At 39.4% G+C, this 21,987-nt stretch overlaps 1 protein-coding gene across 12 annotated transcripts in view; it reads right to left on the bottom strand.

Annotated features, from left to right (window-relative positions):
* The window catches only part of JADE3 (jade family PHD finger 3), a 159,767-nt gene that overhangs the window by 89,364 nt on the left and 48,416 nt on the right, over window positions 1-21,987 (bottom strand). Inside the window, exon 1 of one of the 12 annotated variants that reach the window (XM_089324413.1) lies at window positions 18,551-18,617. The exons of the other annotated variants lie outside the window; for them this stretch is intronic. The gene's annotated coding sequence lies outside the window, so the exon portion shown is untranslated. Of the gene's footprint in view, window positions 1-18,550; window positions 18,618-21,987 lie in introns of those variants that run through there. 12 annotated transcript variants of the gene reach the window in all.

Below are 21,987 nucleotides of genomic sequence, written 5' to 3'. Positions count from 1 at the left end.
AGTGTGAAAGTGTTCAAGCCTTAGGATGGTTTATACACCAGAGAGAACCAGGGAAAGAGCAGAACTTCTTGGGGTCAGAAGAAATTTCAAATGCTAATCTTGGGAACTACGCCTTCAAAGAAACTGTAATTTAATTGGATCAGTTTAGCAATTTGTGCCACAGGACATTATTAATAACAACAGAGAAACCAGTTAGCAAGTAGTGGAGCTTAAAATCTGGCTGTGGTCAGGGAAAGAGACAAAGAGAGCTTTTGCAAAAACCAGTCACCCCAGGGTGGCTGTGTGCATATGTAAGGCTGCATCCCTGAAAGCAACAACAGGGCTTCACACTGCAGAGTGGGTGTGGGGGGTTGAGTAAATAGACTTCAATAAAACAAGTCAATCACTAAAGAAATAAACAAGCAAACAAAGAGTCCTGGGGGAGGGGGATTAGTACTGAGAGTTGATACACTAAATTGTCTAAAGTGTCCAGTTTCCAACAACAAAGGATAAGATATGTGAAGAAACAGGAAGTGGTCGGCGCTGTGGTACAGCAGGTTAATGCCCTGGCCTTCAGTGCCGGCATCCCATATGGGCACAGGTTCGAGACCCAGCTGCTCCACTTCTGATCCAGCACTCGGCTATGGCCTGGGAAAGCAGAAGATGGCCCAAGCCCTTGGGCCCGGGTGTGGGAGACCTGGAAGAAGCTCCTGGCTCCTGGCTTCGGATTGCCACAGCTCCAGCTGTTGAAGCCAACTGGGGATTGAACCAGTGGATGGAAGACCTCTCTCTCTCTGCCTCTCCTCTCTCTGTGTAACTCTGACTTTCTAATAAATAAATAAATCTTTTTAAAAAAAAAAAAAAGAAACAGGAAAATATGACCCTTACACTAGCAAAAAAAGCAAGCAAGAAAAAGTCTGCAAGAGTAACCAGATATCAGATTTAAAATATAAAGACTTCAAATTAATTACATAAATGCATTTAAAGAACTGAATAAAATCACAATTAGTGAAGTAAAGGAAGGTATGACAACAATTTCTCGTCAAATAGAGAACATGAATAAAGAAACAGAAAATATAAAGAAGAACCAAATAGAAATTCTGTAGTTGAAAACCACAACAATTGCAAATTCACTAAAGGTCCTCAGCAGTAGAACTGAACTTGCAGAAGAAGGAACCAGTCAACTTCAAATAGATACATCAAGAAACAGAAAAGAAGATGAAGAATGAACAGGGTCTCAGAGAAATATGGGACACCATTAACTACAACCACATATATGAAATGGGAGTACCACAAAGACAAGAGAGACAGATGCAGGGAAAAAAATCTGAAAAACTCCACAAACTCACTGAAAATATATTTAACATAATTAGAAAGCTCAAAAACTTTAAGTAGAACAAACACAAAGATCTATAAATATACCACAGTACAACTGCTGAAAGCCAAAAATAAGGGAAAAAAAAATAGTATCCCAACAAGTTTAACATCTGATTTTTCATCAGAAACAATGGAAAATAGAAGGCAGTGGTATAACGTATTCAAAGTGCTCTGTGGTGATGGTTGCAAGTTTCTGTGAATATATTTTAAAAACACTGCCATACATTTTAAGGGGGAAAACTGTATTGTATACTCAACAGACATTATTTAAAAAAACAAGATTACCACAGCATTCACATCATTAATATTATGCTTGTCCTACTGTTAGTCAATTGAACATTATAAAAAGAAAACAGAATAGTAGCTCCTCATCACAGAAATTTTGGGGGCCATGTTTAGATTCTTAATAAATCTTTTAAAAAGATTTATTTACTTATTTGAAAATCAGGTTACACAGAAAGAGAAGGAGAGGGAGGGAGGGAGGGAGGGAGGGGGAGAGAGGAGGCACGAAGGAGAGAAAGAGAAAGTTGGTCTTCCATCTGCTGGTCCATTCCCCAACTGGCCACAACAGCCGGAGCTGTGCTGATCCAAAGCCAGGAGCCAGGAGCCTCCTCCAGGTCTCCCATGTGGGTGCAGGGGCCCAAGGACTTGAGCCATCTTTCACTGCTTTCCCAGGCCATAGCAGAGAGCAGGATCGGAAGAGGAGCAGCTGGGATTTGAACTGGTGCCCATATGGGATGCCGGCACTGCAGGCGGTGGTTTCACCCACTACGCCACAGCCTTGGCCCCATAGATTCTTAACAAATCTTAACACATCAAATATCCTTCTGAAATGCAAACAAAAATATCAACAAAACACTTCCCATCAAAAAGTAATGTGGGGACTGGCACTGTGGCATAGCAGGTAAAGCCGCCAACTGCAGTGCCAGCATCCCATATGGGTGCCAGTTCAAGTCCTGGCTGCTCCTCTTCTGATCCAGTTCTGCTATGGCCTGGGAAAGCAGTAGACGATGGCCCAAATCCTTGGGCCCCTGCACCTGTGTGGGAGACCCAGAGGAAGCTCCTGGCTCCTGGCTTTGGATTGGCATAGCTCCAGCTGTTGTGGTCATTTAGGGAGTGAACTAGCAGAGAGAAAACATCTGTGTCTCTGTCTCTGTAACTCCGCCTTTCAAATAAATAAAAAATTAGTAAGTCTTTTTTTTAAAAAAAGTACTATATAATTTAAAGTCATTATGAATGTAGAAATTTAAACAGAAATAAAAGTAATAAATGAAACAAATTTTATTATCTTACAGGTCTCACTGGGCTAAAATCTAGATGTTAGCAGGGCTTGTTTCCTCCTAAAAGCTCTAGGGGAGAATTCATTTCCTCACTTATTCTAGCTTCTAGAGGACACTCACATTCCCTGGATGCTGGCCATCTTCCTCTATCTTCAAAGCCAACCAATACTCTATCTCTTTGATCTTGCTTTTGTCATAACATTCACTCTCTGACCTTTCTCTTTTTGTATCCTTCTAATTTTAAAGACCCTTGTAATTACACCAGGCCCACCCAGATAATTCAGGATAATGTCCCAATTTTAAAGCAGCTGATTACTGACCCCTACATCCCCCTTGCCATGTAGCGTAATATATTCATAGGTTACAGGGATTAGGACATGGATATTCTTGGGAACTCATTACTCTGCCTATCATAATCTAATATTTTTTACTTATTAAAAGTGAATAACCTCTCATATAAATATGTCTAATATATTTCTGACAAAAGTAGAAAAGAAATTCAATGGAGGAAAGATAGCCTTTTCAGCAAATGATGTTAGAATAAGAGGCTGACAAAATGAACCTCAAACTAGATCTCAAACCTTCTACAAAATTTAACTCAAAATGGATCACAGACTTAAATTAAATATGCAAGTATCATACAACCCAGCAAATGCACTCCTGAACATTTATCCTAGAGAAATGAAAACTTATAAACACAAATGTTTATAGCAGCTTTATAGATACTGGCCCCAGACTAGAAATAATTGAGATGTTTTCCAACCAATGAATGGTTAAACAATTTGTGGCACATTCATACTACTGAATACTACTCAGCAATAAAAGGAACAAAATACTGATAGATGATACAACATGTAAGATAAATTTAAAAAAAATTTTAAAACACTGTAAAAACATTAGTGAAAGAAGTCATACATATGATTCCAGTGATATGAAATGTCCAGAATTGGCAAATCTATAGAGCCAGGAAGTATATCAGTGATTGTCTAGGATTGGGGGTGAGACTGGGGACTAGCTATACATAAGGAAAAGTCTTCTTTTAGGAGTGATGGAAACGCTATATAATATTGGAAACTGGTGTTGGTTGCATGACTTTGTAAATATACTAAACTCACAGAATTGTATACTTAAAATGGATGAATTTTATGGCATGTAAATTAACCTCAATAAAGCTAAAAACTATTAAGGTAGTGTCAAAAAGAATAGAAACAGACAAAATTCTGTGCCTACTGAACACAGCCTTCATATGGATGACCCACGTTGGAACAATGGCCACAAATGCCATATAAAGAATACATTCTCTGAAACTCTCAGTAAAGAAAGTCAGCTGAGCATGGACCCTCTCTTCTCACCTCCCTAAGAATTTCTGGAGACCCAAGGCCCCTTGTGAGATGGATATTCCTCTCTCATATGAAGTTCTGGGCTTATGAATTTTGGATAAACAGTTTCTCCACTTTATAACATTCTGTTATTTAAGTGAAAGAGTTGTCAAACTGCTCAGAGGGAGACTTTCGAGACTGTAAAATATGTTGCTCTTTAAACTATTACAGTAACAACATTTTAAAAAAATTATAGATGGAAGCAAAAAACTTTGTATTATCAATAGAGCCTAGGGAACTGATCATCTAATGCCAGTAACATCAGTCCTGACAATGGCTTTAAGGCATTAAAACTAAGCAAGCTAATCTCTTGGTCTGGGCTGTTAAAAGTTCACTGGTCTGTGTCTGTCCACTTATGTTTCTCTGTTCACTGCTGTTTTAATTACTGTAGGAAAATAACAGAGTAGTAAATATCAGAATGAAACCAATAATGGTAACTCTTTAAATATGTCTTTATTATTTCTAATCACAACAACAGTCTTACATGTATCAACAGCAGCCATTTTACAGATGAGGTAACTGGGGTTCAGAAACTTAAAACAACATTCTTGAAGCCACATGGCCACTAGAGGGCACAGCTGGCAGGTGCAGGGACAGTAAGCATTTCAAGCTGACCTCTATGCCTGAGGCAGGCTGGAAGGGATGACAACAGGAATGCAACCTCTTCTAAGCCCAGCCTCCTCAGTACTAGCTGTGAGGTCCACAGTGTTCCAGCCGTAGTCTATCAGGCCTCATCAGCTACCTCCCTTGCCTCTCCCAATCATCCCACGCATGCTATGCCATGTGAGTCCATAACCACATCTTGTTTCATACTTGCCAGCCTTTGCATGAGGCTCTTCTTCCTGCGTACAATTCCCCTGTTTACCCTGATGAGCCCATTTTCCTTCTTGTTATTTGTTGGATTCCCCCCAGTGAAGCTCCCAATACCCCTCCCCATAATTACTCCTTTACTTTCTAGACAAGTCTGCAAAAAATACCTCACTAATACCGTGAACATTCTTTACATGGTCAGCCCTGCCACTAGAACACAAACATCTTGAAAGCACAGACTGTGCCACATTCATCTCTTGTCTGCAGCTCTTAGCAGTCCTGCACAAAGTAAACATATGAAAAAGGTAATAGACACTGTGGTGTCTCACTCAGATATCCTTAACCTAGTTAGTGTACCCAGCTCGCAGCTACTGCTTGCTAGCCACTAATGGTTCACAGTAACCCCTCTGCCCAAGATCTGGGGATTACTCTTTCTTGGTATCTCTGCCAGGAGCAGTCAGCCCCCAATAATTGTTCTACTCTCCTCCTCCCCACCACCCCAGCATGGCAAAGGTTAAATTTTCCTAGGGTCATATATATCCTTACTTGGCTCCTTCCTCTTGCCTACTCTGCTGCCTTACATGTTTCTCCTGAGATCATCCTTAATAAATCATGTACATGTGAATATTTCAGTTTCTGCTTCTAGGTACCCCTTTTTCAGATAACATGTCAATCTTCATTAAATTGTACATTAAAAAGTTACCCTATGAGTAGGTTCTAGAGATCTACTGTACAGCACAGTGCCTACAGTTAACACGACTATACTATACACTTAAAAATGTCAAGCACTGTTATCAGAAAATAATAAATAAGAGAGAAGATAATTTTGGAGGTGAATAGGCTGATGGCATAAATTGTGATGATAATTTCACAGTTGTATACTCATCTGCAAAGTATACATTAACTATGTACAGCTTTTTGTATGTCAAAAAGAGAGAGAGAAGAAACATCCCATAGAAGAACTAGTCCTCCTTAGCTTACCAGGTAGACCTCAAAGTCACAGCAGCTTAGGGACGAGCATGATGCTTGATAATACCCAGAAAGCATACAGCGCCACAGGTAAGCAACTCTTTTCTGTGACATTCCTGTCACAAATACTCATTTAAGAATTAGAGAGGAAGGAAGTCTGATAAGGTCTGTATTCATCAAAGTAACTCCTTGGGAAAAAAAGGAGAAGACAGATAAATCGTTTTTATCTGTACTGTGACAAAATTGCCCTAGAATACAATGTTTTGTTAAGCAAAATCATAAACAGGTATAATGCAATCTTGGAGTAACCTTGTGACATGCCTCAATGCCTAACATGTGGGTATATGATTCAGCTGTTTGTTTTCTTCTATTTAGTGTACAGAATTTATAAAGGCATTCTTTTCTTTCTTACTTCCAACAATATACCCCTTTGTTTTGAAAGAAATGAAATGTTCACCAGACTTCACTTTGCATCCTGGGAAAGAGTAATTTGGTGACAGTTTTCAGAACTTATTCCTACAAAATCTCAACAACACTGATGAATTTTTTTTTTAATTTTTTGACAGGCAGAGTGGACAGTGAGAGAGAGAGAGAGAGAGAGAGAAAGGTCTTCCTTTGCCGTTGGTTCACCCTCCAATGGCCGCCGCGGCTGGCGCGATGCGGCCGGTGCACCGCGCTGATCCGATGGCAGGAGCCAGGAGCCAGGTGCTTTTCCTGGTCTCCCATGGGGTGCAGGGCCCAAGCACCTGGGCCATCCTCCACTGCACTCCCTGGCCACAGCAGAGAGCTGGCCTGGAAGAGGGGCAACCGGGGCAGAATCCGGCGCCCCAACCAGGACTAGAACCCCGTGTGCCGGCGCCGCAAGGTGGAGGATTAGCCTAGTGAGCCGCGGCGCCGGCCAACACTGATGAATTTTAACAGTGATTGTGAGACAGGCAAAGTACAAATGTCTGCAGTAAATGTCTTGCCTGGGTGAAACGCCCTTTCAAAGGAGCACTATCTGGAAGTAAACCCAACTGGGACAGTTTGGGCCTGGAACCTAAGTTTGTGGTTTGGTGACTGCTTGACTCTCCTTTAATATTCTCACAGAAGTGTACACAGACAGAGGAAAAGAAAAGTGATGAACTTAAACAGTCCTTTTTTCTCCTATTCATCTATGAGACACATTTCTGAAATGTATGGTCAGTGCAATGAGCCTCTATTCATTGTCCTCTGTGAGACTATACAAGAGCTTAAAAAAATCATCTAAGACTCTATTTTAAACATATTCACATTCTATGGCCTTGTGATTCTACTTGCAACTTTCATTTTTGAAAAATAATCTAAAACACAGAAAATGATTCATGAACAAAAAGTCCATTAAAGTCTCATAATAAAAATAAGTGAAACAACAATCACAAAAAAATGGAAAATTAAAGTACATTAATATTATGGTATTTCATCCAATAATTTAAATATAGCACACAGGGAAACATTTATGCTAAAAAGTTAAGTGGAATAAAACTGTGTAAAATTTGATTTTATAGTGAAAGTATATCTATGAAATAAAATACATGGAAAATGAATGAAGATCATAAACCAGTTTACTAATAACAGTTGAAGTGATAAATTTCTGAGTGATAAAAACATTCTTTCCATATTTTTCCATTCTCCACATTTTTATAATATACAAACAAGACATTTACAATCAGAAAAATGATTTAAGATTTCAAAGTATTTGTCCCCTAGCTGCCCCCAAATGATGTAGCTAACCTGGAATACTGAAACTGCAAAAGTAGCTGTTACTGTCATTCAAGATGGACATCAACCAGAGCTGGAAAAAAAAATCTAGAAATGCATAATATAACCAATTGGTAGAGAAGTCTCCATATCATAAAGATAGTACAAAAAAGCAAACTTTGCAGTTTGGAAAAGCCAAAGATCAAAGTTCTCAATTGAAGAAAAATTTATACCTCAGGGGACATCTGGCAATATCTAGAGACATTTATTGGTTGTCACAATAACTGGTATGACTGGCATCTAGCGGGTAGAAGCCAGAAGGAATGCTGCTAAACATCCTACAAGGCACGGGATGATCTCTTATAATGCACAGTCTTATCTGGCCCAAAATGTCTATACTGTCAAGGTTGAGAAATCTTGCTCAAAATGAATTATGCAGAAATGGATAAGGATCAAGAAGAGGGTAGAAAAGATGGACTTGAGTTTATTCACCCAATCACAGAATTAAGTAACAAAGGGGCATTCCCTGAAACTCCCCAAAGATAATTTTATCAAAAGGAAAACAGGACTGTCTGTAATGCTTGGGGTACTTACAGAACTCATCAGCTCAAGAAGTAGAACAACATGAAAATGTAAACAGGTTCAAGAAGAACTGAGCTAAAACCAGGGAGGATAAGTCTATGATGGCATTTAGAAATAGTTCTTCAGTAAAAAAGCATCTAAAAGTCCAGGTCCCTTAACACTTTCAGGAAAGTATACTTTAGAGACATTATCAGAAACAGATCAGAGCAGCACATTTCTTATATCTTTAAGAGCGGATTCCTGCCCTTGAAGGCAAAGAATCTCCCCAAAGACTACTTAAAACAGAAGTCATGAATGCTATCAATGTGTTTCTTGAGCTGATAATCTCTGTATTGGGGTAAACAATACTGACAGACTCACTGAGTTTGAATGCTTTTAGTCAGAATTCTCCCCTTTCTACAAAACAATTCAGTCTATGATTCAATGTCATAGAAACAAAACTTTTCCCTTCAAGTCTGTTCATCTTGCTTATCTTTCATTTATACCACATCTCAGCAGTTCAATGATTAAAGTCATAAATATCTATCTAGAGATTAAGTAACCAGAAGGAAAATCAGAACAATCTCTACATATTCTACCAGTTCTCCTCACCAACACATCTTTATCTTTATAAAAAAAGACATATTTAAAGTTGGAGTAGATGAACTTTTCTGTACTTCCTAAAAGAAGACCATCATCTCATCATTTTAAAGCTTTATTTTTAAGAATTTAGACAAATCATATGACTCTTCAGTCCCCTGTGACCAGATGGGGAATCTGGAAGTCAACTCTTTTCCAAAGCTCTCAAAAAACATTAAAGAAGGGGCCGGTACTGTGGCATACAAGTTAGGCCGCCACCTGCAGTGCTGGCATCCCATATGGGTGCCGGTTCAAGACTTGGCTGCTCCACTTCCAATCCAGCTCTCTGTTATGGCCTGGGAAAGCAGTGGAAAATGGCCCAAGTCCTTGGGCCCCTGCACCCTCACGGAGACCCGGAAGAGGCTCCTGGCTTCGGATCAGTGCAGCTCCGGCCGTTGCGGCCAACTGGGGAGTGAACTAGCAGATGGAAGACCTCTCTCTCTCTCTGCCTCGCCTTCTCTCTCTGGGTAACTCTGACTTTCAAATAAAATAAATAAATCTTTTTAAAAATCATTAAATAAAAAACAAAAGGAGGCCGGTGCCGCGGCTCACTAGGCTAATCCTCCACCTTGCGGCGCCGGCACACCGGGTTCTAGTCCCGGTCGGGGCGCCGGATTCTGTCCCGGTTGCCCCTCTTCCAGGCCAGCTCTCTGCTGTGGCCAGGGAGTGCAGTGGAGGATGGCCCAGGTGCTTGGGCCCTGCACCCCATGGGAGACCAGGAAAAGCACCTGGCTCCTGGCTCCTGCCATCAGATCAGCGCGGTGCGCCGGCCGCAGCGCGCCGACCGCGGCGGCCATTGGAGGGTGAACCAACGGCAAAGGAAGACCTTTCTCTCTGTCTCTCTCTCTCACTGTCCACTCTGCCTGTAAAAAAAAAAAAAAAAAAAAAAAAAAAAAAAAAAAAAAACAAAAACAAAAACAAAAGGAAAGAAGAAAAAGCAAATTTATGTATGTATGTTCCTGCCACAGAGACAAGTATTTCTATGTCTTCTACAATTCAGGCTGTGAGCAGGAAGCAGCTTATCCATTTTAATACAAATATCCGTTAACAAATTAGTTGGGGATTTCATACTGTTTAAGTAGAAATCACCTTGATGTGAATGTCAGGTTGGGAAGTAAGTCTAAACCAGGGGTCAGTAAGTGTTTTCTCTAAAGGACAAGATAGGAAATATTTTTTGGCTTCGTGGGCCATGTGATCTCTGCTGCAACTACTCAAATCTGTCACTGCAGCATGACAGCAGCCATAGACAGTACATAGGTAAATTAGCATGGCTCTGTTACAACAAAATGTTATTATACTGGTATTTGAATTTTGTATCTTTTTTAAAAAGATTTATTTATTTATTTGAAAGGCAGAGCTACAGAGAGAGAGGGAGAGAGAGAGGTCTTCCACCTGCTGGTTCACTCCACAAATGGCTTCAACAGCTGGCGCAGAGCCAGTCTAAAGCCAGGAACCAGGAGCTTCTTCCCAGTCTCCCATGTGGGTGCAGGGGCCCAAGCACTTGGGCCAACTTCCACTGCTTTCCCAGGCCATAGCAGAGAGCTGGATCACAAGTGGAGTGGCCAGGACTTGAACCGGCGCCCATGTGGGATGCTGGCACTGCAGGCAGCAACTTTACCCACTACGCCACAGTGCTGGCCCCAAATTTTGTATCTCTTAATATGTCATGAAATAGTATTCTTCCTTTGATTATTTTTTCAATCATTTGAAACGTAAACACCATTCTGAATGGTTTGTAGGCCATATCAAAACAAATGACTAGATTTGGCTCACAGGCCAGTTTGTCAACTTCTGGTCTAAACTACAAAGAAATCTTTCCTTTTAATGGAAAAAAAAAAAAAAAAAAAACAAGAAAGAAAATTGAAAACTGGAAGCATACCATTGAATTATCAGTTTCCCAAAACCTTCTCCCTTCTTACTCCCAAATTTCTCAGCTCACTACTTGGCTGATACAGATCTCATCGTAAGGTTTTAGCCTGGATGGCCTGTTCAGTAATGTTATCTTGACAGATTTTAATGGTCCTAGCCTTCTCTAAATCAACATTCACTTTATGCCTTTTAGGAAAATAAGTCCCTATTCCAATAACTTTTAATATTTAGCAATAAATTTTATTTTTAATTTGTGTACAAATATTAAAAAATTTCAGCTACAGAGATAAACAAGTAGGCTTGGTATTTTAAAAATCAAGAGATATATATGTTGAAAGAATAAATCTCTTTAAGACAAAATACTATTTGCAGATAAAACCTCTTAAGCATAAAGTAAATCAACAAGAATTCATTTTACTGTGAAATATATAATTCTTCCTCCAAACAGAAACTCAATTTTCTTAATAATGATCTTTCATTACATTCTATATGCTTCTGTGATTTGCTTCCACATTGAAATTTTTACCTACATGTACCCCTAATATAGTCACAATTACTAGTTGACTTAATCACCAAACTGATTAAATGAAGGAAAATAACCTTTATCCCAGGTTTTTAGTAACAGTAACAGGCATATAAGCCTCACATATAAGGTCAAACACACAGAAACAATCCCAGACTTACTGAGCAAGTTCAAATCCACCGCACACCAACAGTTAATATTATGCTAACAGAGGGCAGGCACTGTACACTGGCCACCAAAAAAGGGAAAAGGAAAAAACTGAGAAGCCAAGTCTTTCAGCCCCCTCAGAGCCAGGGTCATAGGACCAGGTGCACCAGACACATTGTCAGTATGGCTTGGGTGATCACAGCCTAAAAACTGGTAACCAACGATGTGTGACAAACCAATCAGAGGGGGATTTTGCAGTTAATACCAAAATCAATCAAGGCGGGGTGTGGGTGTGAAGTGAAGGAGGACTTCTTTTAAATGCTCAAAATGTTCATCTCCGGTCAGAGCAATGCCCATGGTGAAGGAGCAGTAAGATATGGAAGTTAACAGACAAGGCAGTACTGAATTTGAGGGCAAAAAAAAAAAAAAAAAAAAAAAAAAGAGGGAAAATGAGTTGGCTACAAATTTCCCTCAGGAGAAATGAAAGGGTCTTGGATATAGATGCCAATGGTATGTTCAATCTCTAGAAAATGTATCTAGCCTACCTAGCAGAAATTCTCAACTCCCATTATACCTGAGAATCATCTGGGGTATTCTTGAAACTCCAGATTCTCAAATTACACCCTAATTACCAATTAAGTCTTTTTTATCAAAGAACCATTTTTTAGATTCATCATTTTTCTGTTTTCAATCACATTGACTTCTATCTCTTCTTTATTATTTCCTTGCTCTGGGTTTATTTTTGCTCTTCCTTTTCTAGTTCCTTGAGATGGGGGCTTAGAGTATTCATTTGAGACCTTTCATATTTTCCTTCCTATAAGCATTTGGTGCTATAAATTTCTCTCTAAGAATGGATTTAAGTTATATCCACAAGCTTTCATATGCTGTGTTTTCATTTACAGTCAGGTCAGACTTATTTTTTCAAAAATTCCCTTGAGATTTAATGAGAAGTATATTGTTTATTTTTCAAGTGTTTGGAAACTTTTCTGTAGTTTTTCTGGTTTTGATTTCAACTTTGATTCCATTAAGGCCAGAGAACATACTCTGTATGATTTCAGCTCTTTCCTATTTTTTGAAGTTCTTTTATATATCTTGGATATAGTCTATTTTGGTGAGCAATTCATATGCATTTGGAAAAGTAAGTTTACTGTGCTGTTGAGTGGGAATTCTATAATTGTCAATTAGATCTGGTTGATTGCTGGTGTTATTGGTCTATTTCTCAATTCAGTTCTGTTGGATTTTGTTCATGTACTTTGAAGCTATCTTATTTATGTGTATTTTAAGATTGCTGTTTTCTTGATGGACTGATCCTATGGTAATTCTCTTTGCTGTGATGTCTAATTTATCTGGTATTATTATAGTCAATCTTATTTTCTTTTGATTGGTGTTTGCATAGTGTATCTTTTTCTATCCATTTACCTTCAAACTCCCTGTATCATTACATTTACTTGGAATATAGTGAAATGTACCCATTCCATCCTTTCTAGAACAGCAAGTCTGCTCTCTGTACTATTTCTGCAACTCCTAAGTTTATTATTTCAAAATCTCTTATCTCAAAATAAAAAGTAACTGCTAAGAAAGCAAGCATATGATAAAAAGGGCAATTTATTCATGTTCCCAACATATTTGGAAAGTATTAATCTGAGAAAAGGAAGAAAATCATCCTACGGTCTTGTGAGATTTTCATTTACTGTATTTTCCCAGAGCAAGGAAACAAACAGGCTAGGAAACAGGTAAAGCTCTGTAGGCATGCGATAATTGGGAGGCTGACTCCTGATCTGTGGCCCCAGAATACACCAAGCTAGCTGGTAACAAAGATATATCTAGTTTTCCTCAAAAGTTATTCACTATACTTAGTGTTCCTGGTTTAACTTTGAGAGTGGGGAGCTAATTTTCCAGTACTTGCATTTTCTGGTTTGCCTGCTTGTGTTTTAGTCATTTCTACTCCTTATTAGCATTCCAAAAGGTTATCAGAATTTTACACATATAACTTGAGAAGGGATAAGGGTCTAATTGATTAGTTATACCATTTAGTTCTGTAAAGAAATGACTGAGAAAGTTGGAAAGTACTGACTAAAATATGGCTTTCTGAGAATTAGTTTAGTCATTTATGCTGTTTATGCTCCAGTACCCCTAGAAAGACAGATTTGGCTATAGATAAATACCTGAGTCACTTGAGAGAAAACAGCAAAGTTTACCTCTCTGTCATTTCCAATGCTAACTTAAGAGAATGCTTAAGGATTTAAGATGAGTACTAGAGAATGTGGATGGAACCTAATTACCTCCTTTTGACCCCAGAAAACCAAAATTCTATGTTAAAATACAAAGCATCCAAAGAAGAAAATAAAACGCAGAAAAGGAAGCAAATTATTCTTCTTTGTCCATTTCTCCTGTCATCTCAGTGCCATTTTAATTATTCTGAATAGAAAAATTTAACAAAAATGGACAGATTAAAAAATAAGAATCAAAATATTGAAACAAAACTTTTGTTTCTGGGAGTGTATGGAAAGTGACTACCTGGTCAAAAACACCTATGAGCCCACAGCATGGCTGACTGTTCATCATGACCAAACTTTTCTGTATCCTAAGCCTCAATATTTTCTTATCAGAAAATCTGTAGTTTAATTTCATCCTTCAAGATCAAAGGCAAATAAAGTAACTTGGCCCAGTGATTCAACAAATCTCTGGAGAGTTGCCAGGCAAGCCAGGTCCACAGAATAATTCATTAGTTTAGAATGCTTAAAGCAACTTTGGGAAAACTGTTAGGAATTGAACATAGGCTAAAACTCTTGACAGCACTCACCAATTTATCTTTCTATACAATTGGCCAGAAAACATTTAATCTCTGCTTAACTGCTCCAGTGACAGGGAGTTCACTGAGAAGGCAATCCATTCCAATATCTAAACAGTTCTAAATAAACGATTTTCTATTAAAGACAACTTGTCATTCAACTCCTGAATTTTCTTGATTTTTAAAATTTTATTTATTTTTAAAGCAGAGAGAGATCTCCCATTCACTGGTTCACTTCCCAAATGCCTGCATAATAGCTGGGACTGGCTCAGGCAGAAGCTAGGTACTCAATCTGGATTTCCCACAAGAGTGGCAAGGACCCAATTACTTGAGCTATTGCTGCCGCCTCCCAGGGTGTGTATTAGCAGGAAGCTAGAATCAGGAGCTGAGATTTAAGCACAAACACTCCATCTTATTTCATTTTTCTCTAGCTAATATCCAATTTCTTTCCCTTCTCTTGCAAACTTCTCAAAAACTAGTCTACGGTCTGTTTCTCCTTACTTTTTCTCTGTCTGTCCTCAATTGGCTTATACACACCAGAGTTGTTGAAAAGGTCAGCAGTCTGAGTATTTCACAACTCTCATCTCTAAGTGCAAGTGTGCTGCATTTAAGATGCTGATCACCCCTCTGGCTCCTTTTGAAACAACTCCCTTGGCTCTTTGAAAGACTGTCTAACATACTTTTCTTCCTCTAACCACCTTGTAAGTGATGGTGGTTCCCTGAGGTGCCCTACCCACATGCTTATGGCTCCCAGAGCAGGGCCCTCCAAATCTAGAGCTTTTTCTAGAGCTTGAGATTTGAAAGAGAGGGAAATAAACAGAAAAGAGAATGGATGGAAGGGACAGAAAAGGACAAAACATAATGCCAACCAGAAACATCAGTCTAGATGATGATTAGCATTAAGGTAACTATCTTCTCTCCACTGGTTCTTCTTCCCTTCTGGTGCTCTCAGTTGGCATCTTCTTCTATACAGTCAAAAATCTATAAAAATCTATTTTATCTCACCCTGGAATATCCAATTAAGCATCAAATATTGACGAATTAACCTCTGAAATAGTCTTCTAAACCAATGTTCCTTTCCCATCTCTGCTATCATTTTCTTAGTTTAGGATTTATTTCCTCAAACTTGGAATTCAACAATTTTCCTTACTGGTCTTAGGACTCCAGATATTGTTTCCTTCAAATCCATTCTCCACCCAACTGTCAGAGACCAGAGAGGCATATAAACCACAAATTGGACCACATCCCATCATTGCTGAGGGACTTCAATAGTTGCTTTCTGCTACTAGAATGTTTATCAAGATCCTCATCAAGGTCAACATGGCCTTCCACAATTAAGCTGCATATCCTTATTCAGCATTTGTACCTACCACACTCTACCTCAATTTTATGTCCAAACAACACTGAATCTCTATAGTTCCCTCTCCCATGCTTCATATACTCCTATCATCCCCTCTGCCTGCAAGGTCTTATTGCTTCCTCACTTTTAAAACATGTAAATGCATCATTTTAATGCTCAGCAAACATGTCACCTCCTCTAGGAAGCCTCCCTTGTTTGACTAACCTAGACCTTGACAATCTCAACAACAATATGCTCTTAGAATGGCCTGTGTATTGGATTATCACTAAATTTTTAAAAAATTTTAACCACAAACAAAAGTATGTATTATATAAAATCTCCAACTAGAATTGAGTTCCCACCAGGATTGCACCAGATTTTTAAAAATTTTGCAATGAATGTTATTTTCTTTTTGAAAATCATGAACTTTAATATCTTTAAAATTTCAATTAATTTTCATTTATTTATCTTCTATTTATTTGAAAGGCAGACAGAGAGAGAACACAATAGAGATAGACAGAGATCTTTCATCCATGGGTTCACTCCACAAATGTCTCCAGCAGCTCGGGCTAGGCCAGGCTGAAGTCAGGAGCCTGGAACTCAATCCAGGTCTCCCATGAAGGAGGCAGGGACCTGCCTCCCAGGGTCTGCATTAGCAAGAAGCTAGAAAAAGGAACAGGCTGGACTCTAATCCAGGCATTTCAATATGGAATGCTAGCATCTGAAGTGGTGTCTTAACTGCTATGCCAAATGCCTTTTCCCTTTATTTTTTTTAATTTAACATAAAACTGCACATATTTATGGGATGCCATGTGATCTTTGAACACATGTATCCACTGTGTAATGTCCAATCAAGGGAGATATATCTATTTCTTCAAACAATGAATATTTCTTTATGGTGAAAACATGCAGAATCTTATCTTCTTGTTTTTTAAATAAATATACAGTATATTATCTATCTCACTCTCCCGTGCAACAGAACATCAGAACTTCCTACTCCTATCTAGCTATAACTTAGTGTTTGCTAATCAACATTCCCTCCCTTAGTCCCCTTGCCCCTCCCCACCATCTGCCCTCCATTTTTTTAGACTCCACATACAAGTGAGATCATGTCTTTCTGTGCTTGGCTTGAAAATCTTAAACTTTAAAGTCATTCTAAAATGATTCTCATTGGGAGTAAATGGATTTCCTGGTTGCTGTTATGGATGACTGTCCTCACTACTTTGAAATTTCAGTTTGCACTCTTGGAGAAAGTTTATTTTTTCTCCCTCTGATTCATGCTGTATGTTCAATGGCTTCTTTCTAAGAGTCTCAGCCCTATACTGCCAATAGGGAGAAAAGGGCAGATTTAGACAGTAAGCCAATAATATATTTGTTCCCAGGCCCGAGTATCTCTCCTGCCTGCTGCTCTAAGTAGACTATTACCTGTCTCTGCCCATGAGCAATTCCTGACATCACACAATCAGGGATTGTTTCCTATATTCACTGAATGTTTTGATCTCCATTATCTACAGAAATACAATTCTCAGTCATCTCTACTTTCTTCTGGACCTAACAGTCCTGCATGTCAGTAACTAGAGATACGTGACTAACGATCCCCACTTACTATCTGATCTATTTGGGCTCAGAAGTTTATATTTTCTTAATGACAGATGTCTTTCTAATTTTTGTTTTATTTACTATCACTTTATTTAGAAAAGAGATGAGTTTAAAGTATTAAATCAGAGCTATCTTGACCAGAAGGCCTTACGTTTAAATTTTACAAAGCCTATGTAATCAGGGTAGGCAAAATAGAGCATTTAGGCTAAATCTAGCCTATTGTTTATTTCTGGTATAGTCTGGGAACTAGGAATGGTTTCTATAATTTTAAATGATTGAAAAAATTAAAAAGCAGAATACTTTGTGACACATAAAATTATGTGATTTCATATTTCAGTGCCCATAAAATTTTATTGAAACACAGCCATGGAGATTCATCTATGCTGTCCTAGTAACTGACTACTGTGTAACAAACTGGTGCAGAATTTAATGGCATAAAACAAGAATCACTTTATCACCTTATGAATTCTGTGAGTCAGGAATTCAAAGAACAGTGAGGATGGCTTTTTCCTACTCTGCAATGTATAAGATCTCAGATGGGAAGACTCAAATAGCTGGAATCATCTGGAAGCTTTTCCTTCACTGGCATCTTTGACTGTGATGGCTGGGCTTGCAGAGACTATCTCCAGGGCACCTACATGAGCCCTATCCAGCATAAGTGGCCTCAGGGAAAGTCAGAATTCTTATGTGGCAGCTCAGAGGTTCTAGCATGAATTCCAATGAACATACTCTATTGTACTGAAGCAGTCACAAGTTCACCCAGATTTAAGTTGAAGGAGACATAGACTTCACCTTCTGAGAGTAGGATCAAATAATTTGCAGCCATTTTAAATTTATTTTTAAAAAGTCATTTGAATTGGGGGGAGGGAAAGATAAACACCGAGACCCTTCATCCACTGGTTCATTCTCCAAACACAGGCAACAGCCAAGGTTGGGCCAGGTGGAAGCCAGGAAGCCAGAACTGCATTCAGGTCTCCCACATGGGTGGTAGGGACCCATGTACTTGAGCTGCCTCCCAGGGTGCTCATTAGCAGGAAGCTGAATCAGAATCAGAGCGGGGACTCAAACTCAAGCACCCAAATATGGATGTGGGTATCCTAAGCAGTGCCTTAAGCGCTTTGCCACAATATCTGTCCCCTGCAGCCATGTTTTAAACCTCCATTTGTGGGCATCACATCATTTTGCAGCAAAGACTCAGAAGTAATAACTCTGACTTAAAATGTGAGGCATATATAGGTATTAGAACATCCAAGTTTCAAAAAATTGAGTTTCACAAAAGGACTGTCATCAGGGTTCTGACACATGAACAATTTTAATACTTTCTATTTCTTTTTGATCTGTCTTTATTGCTTCTGATCCATCTCTGAACATATAGAATATATGTGTTTTCAAATGTTACAGAAGCCTTTAAGAAGATTGATCTATATTTCTGTGATAGCTAAAATGACCCCAATTCTCCACTCTTCTTTATCCATCCCCTACTTCAATTGGGATAGACTCTCTAACTTTCTTAGGGCAACAGAATACAGTAGAGGCCTTTGATGTATCTATTCATTCTTAGATACCTACCTTCCTAGCTACCATGAGAACAAACCTAGGCTAGGCTGCTCCAGTGCTCCTACCCGGTAGGATTGTTCCAGTTCACAGCCAATTTCCAAAGGAAACTTCCTTTTTGATCTGTGGTTGACTGTAAGCATAAGAGAGACCATTTGAGAACAGCAGAATTGATCAGTTGAACCTAGGTCAAATGAGGACCCACAGAATGAACTAGAAGTGGTAGTTATACAGCAACAGTTAACTGACAGAATTTGAAAGGTAGTTTTAAGGATGAACTGTAGAGTGGAAATCTCATTATGTACCTATCCTATTACACTGAATCACTTTAGACAACAGTTAATTTTCCAAATAGCTACCACTGTTGAGATTCCTTAAGGAAGGCATTCCAGTTAATGCCAAGACAGAGGGGCCAAACATCTGACCAAAAAGAAGCAGCCTGTAATGGCGGCCATAAAAATGGCAAGTTTCATTCGACCTGCATGTCTCTCATCCTATGTGATGCAAGGCACCTCTACCCATCAGAGATAAGTACCACCTACAGCCAGCAGTTAACTAGATAACTAGAATGTCAGAGTAACACATTACAGCACCCCTAACACCCAACATGAAGAGCTTTAAGCTCTTTACTGAGAACTTAACATTGTTTTTAGAATCCCTATTCTTTTAGGAATAATCCATACCTTTTTTTTTACTTATACCAGCATCACCTTTCCATGCATTCCAATAAAGGTACAGTAAATATCAACCCAAAAGATTAACTATATACATGCAACGAAGCAATTTTTAGAAAACAAATACTCAAATATCAGCATTCACACATCCAATTATAGGCTAACTTCCAAGAGACTTCTAGGGCAGCAAATATTTATTCCAATAGTAATATTTCTCAAAAATACTTAGGACTTTTTGAGCTAATTCACCTTCTGTTCCTTTGACATATCATATTTCTCTGAATAAGGTTAAAGGAGGCAATTTTTTTTTCCTTTGAGAATGAATCTGATTTTTGGAACCAACCAAATATTATTCAAAGTCCACTCAAGTGAACATGCAATTGAGATGTGTGAAGCCAGTTTTAGTCAGCAAGCTGGGAAACCAAACTTCAGGCCTGATTTATAATTCTAATTTATCTATCATTAGCTGACATGTTGAAACTCCAAATGCACAAGACCTTCAATAGCTCCTTATTGCTCACAAGGCAAATTTCAAATTCACACAGCTAGCATCCAAGGCACTAAACAATGTGGCCACAGATACCTTTCCAGTCTTTTTTTTTTTTTTTGACAGGCATAGTGGACAGTGAGAGAGAGAGAGACAGAGAAAGGTCTTCCTTTACCATTGGTTCATCCTCCAATGGCTGCTTCGGCCGGCGCGCTGCAGCCTGCGCACTGCAGCCTGCGCACTGCACCGATCCAAAGCCAGGAGCCAGGTGCTTCTCCTAGTCTCCCATGTGGGTGCAGGGCCCAAGCACTTGGGCCATCCTCCACTGCACTCCTGGGCCACAGCAGAGAGCTGGACTGGAAGAGGGGCAACTGGGACAGAATCCGTGCCCCGACCGGGACTAGAACCCGGTGTGCTGGCGCCGCAGGCAGAGGATTAGCCTAGTGAGCCGCGGCGCCGGCCCAGTCTTATTTTTCTTGAATGGTCTCCTCTCCAGGGAGGCTGAGCCCCTCACATGTCCTGGTGCTTTATAAAATGCATGTATCTGTGTGCACCCCTCACCTGGACCAATCTCTATGTTCTAGTGCTCAACATTACACCTGACTCAAGCAAATACTTACTAAATGAATGAAGTGAATGATTAATTCCTCAGAAGGCTTATAAAATGGCTTTGAAGCTAATGCCAAAAAGAAGAGTTCCAAAAACATTCTGAGTAAGAAAATAAATAGCTAGCTTTCGGCTGCATTTTGAGGATGTTCTGAGTTGGAAAAGCAATTGCTTTGCAGTCATGCCTAATAACTGCCTATGAAGCCAGAAATGAACTAAAAACTCCAGGCACTACAGTCTACCCAGACCACGGATCACAACACCATTATACTGTAGGCAACAGGCCTTGGGGTTTGGGATTTCTTTGAGATTCTCTACCAAGAATATCCAAAGTGGGGCCAGTGCTGTGGCATAGCAGATAAGCCGGCGGCGGCAGTGCCGGCATTCCATATGGATGCCCGTTCAAGTCCTGGCTGCTCCACTTTCAATTCAACTCTCTGCTATGGCCTGGGAAAGCAGTAAAGGATGGCCCAAGTGTTTGGGCCCCTGCACCCACGTGGGAGACCCAGAAGAAGCTCCTGACTCCTGGCTTCAGATTGAGCGCAGTTCCAGCCATTGTGGCCATTGAGGAGTGAACCATGGATGGAAGACCTCTCTCCCTGCCTCTCTGTAACTCTGCTTTTCAAATAAATAAATAAATCTTTAAAAAAAGATTCAAAGTAAAAACACATACTACTTCCATAAGAGATGGATATATCACAAATTATTATAAAGAGAATATTTTCAAAGCATTTGTGTGGTGAAATGAGTTTACATTAGGTTGAACCATAGAAACTGCCACTGTACATCAAAATATTTGAGTATTTGCAGTTTTGTATGGCTTGATCTAACACTACAGGATTTGCTCACAAAAATAAATAAAAAGAGGTCTTTTTTCCTTTGCTTCTCTCCCTTTGTACTCAATGCCCTCATATACTCTAGAGAACTTTAATTTCTATGAACTTTTGAGGGCTTACAATAAACAAAGAAAGAAATGACATGAAGCCTCTCTTATAAATACATCTTATTCCTTAGTTCAAAACAGTTTCCTTTAGGGGTTGTATTCCACTTAACAGGTTCAGAGTAATTGGCCTGTGGGTCCCTAGTGTGATATTAGGTCTCTACCTACATCTCAAATTTCTAGGTCAAATCTGAGCACCCTTTTCCCATGTTCGGAACATCATTTGTACTGCAAATAGGCCATCACACCCAGAATTCTTCAGTGTTAATTCCAGAGGAAGTTGCTGATGAAAAGGGTGTTCTGATCATTACTATCTGGATGGGCTCAGTGGTGGGGTGGTAGTGGGGGTGGCAAGAGGAGGTTGCTTGATTTTATTCTAATTTCTTCAGCTTTTCCTGCTTCAGAGCTACAGACAGATGGCTAGACTGTCATCTCTGAGTCTCTTGTCAGTCAGAGCAGGAAAAGTCTCATAGGCAGGATTCCTAGCCTTGCATGTCTGACTGGATTGGTGAGGCAGTTCTCTTCCATCTTCCTGGGCAGCCAACCACCAAGACCCTGTGAAGAGGCACAGGTGCTTTGACTAACTGGCACACTCCCAGGCCACAGCTGACACCACATGGTCAGAACAGAGGTTCAGTTTTAATCCTCTGAGACACCATTTCAGAGACTGGCTAGTACACAGACATGTAATCAATGTAATGTTTGTGTGTGCTCATGTGACCTTAAGCTGGTGAATTTTCTGCAT

This window comes from Oryctolagus cuniculus, chromosome X, assembly GCF_051225735.1.
Source record: "Oryctolagus cuniculus isolate XC-2025 breed Fujian yellow rabbit chromosome X, ASM5122573v1, whole genome shotgun sequence".
Classification (NCBI taxonomy): domain Eukaryota; kingdom Metazoa; phylum Chordata; class Mammalia; order Lagomorpha; family Leporidae; genus Oryctolagus; species Oryctolagus cuniculus.
Note: the sequence above shows the minus strand (reverse complement) of the source record. Positions and strands in the feature narration are given on the sequence as shown.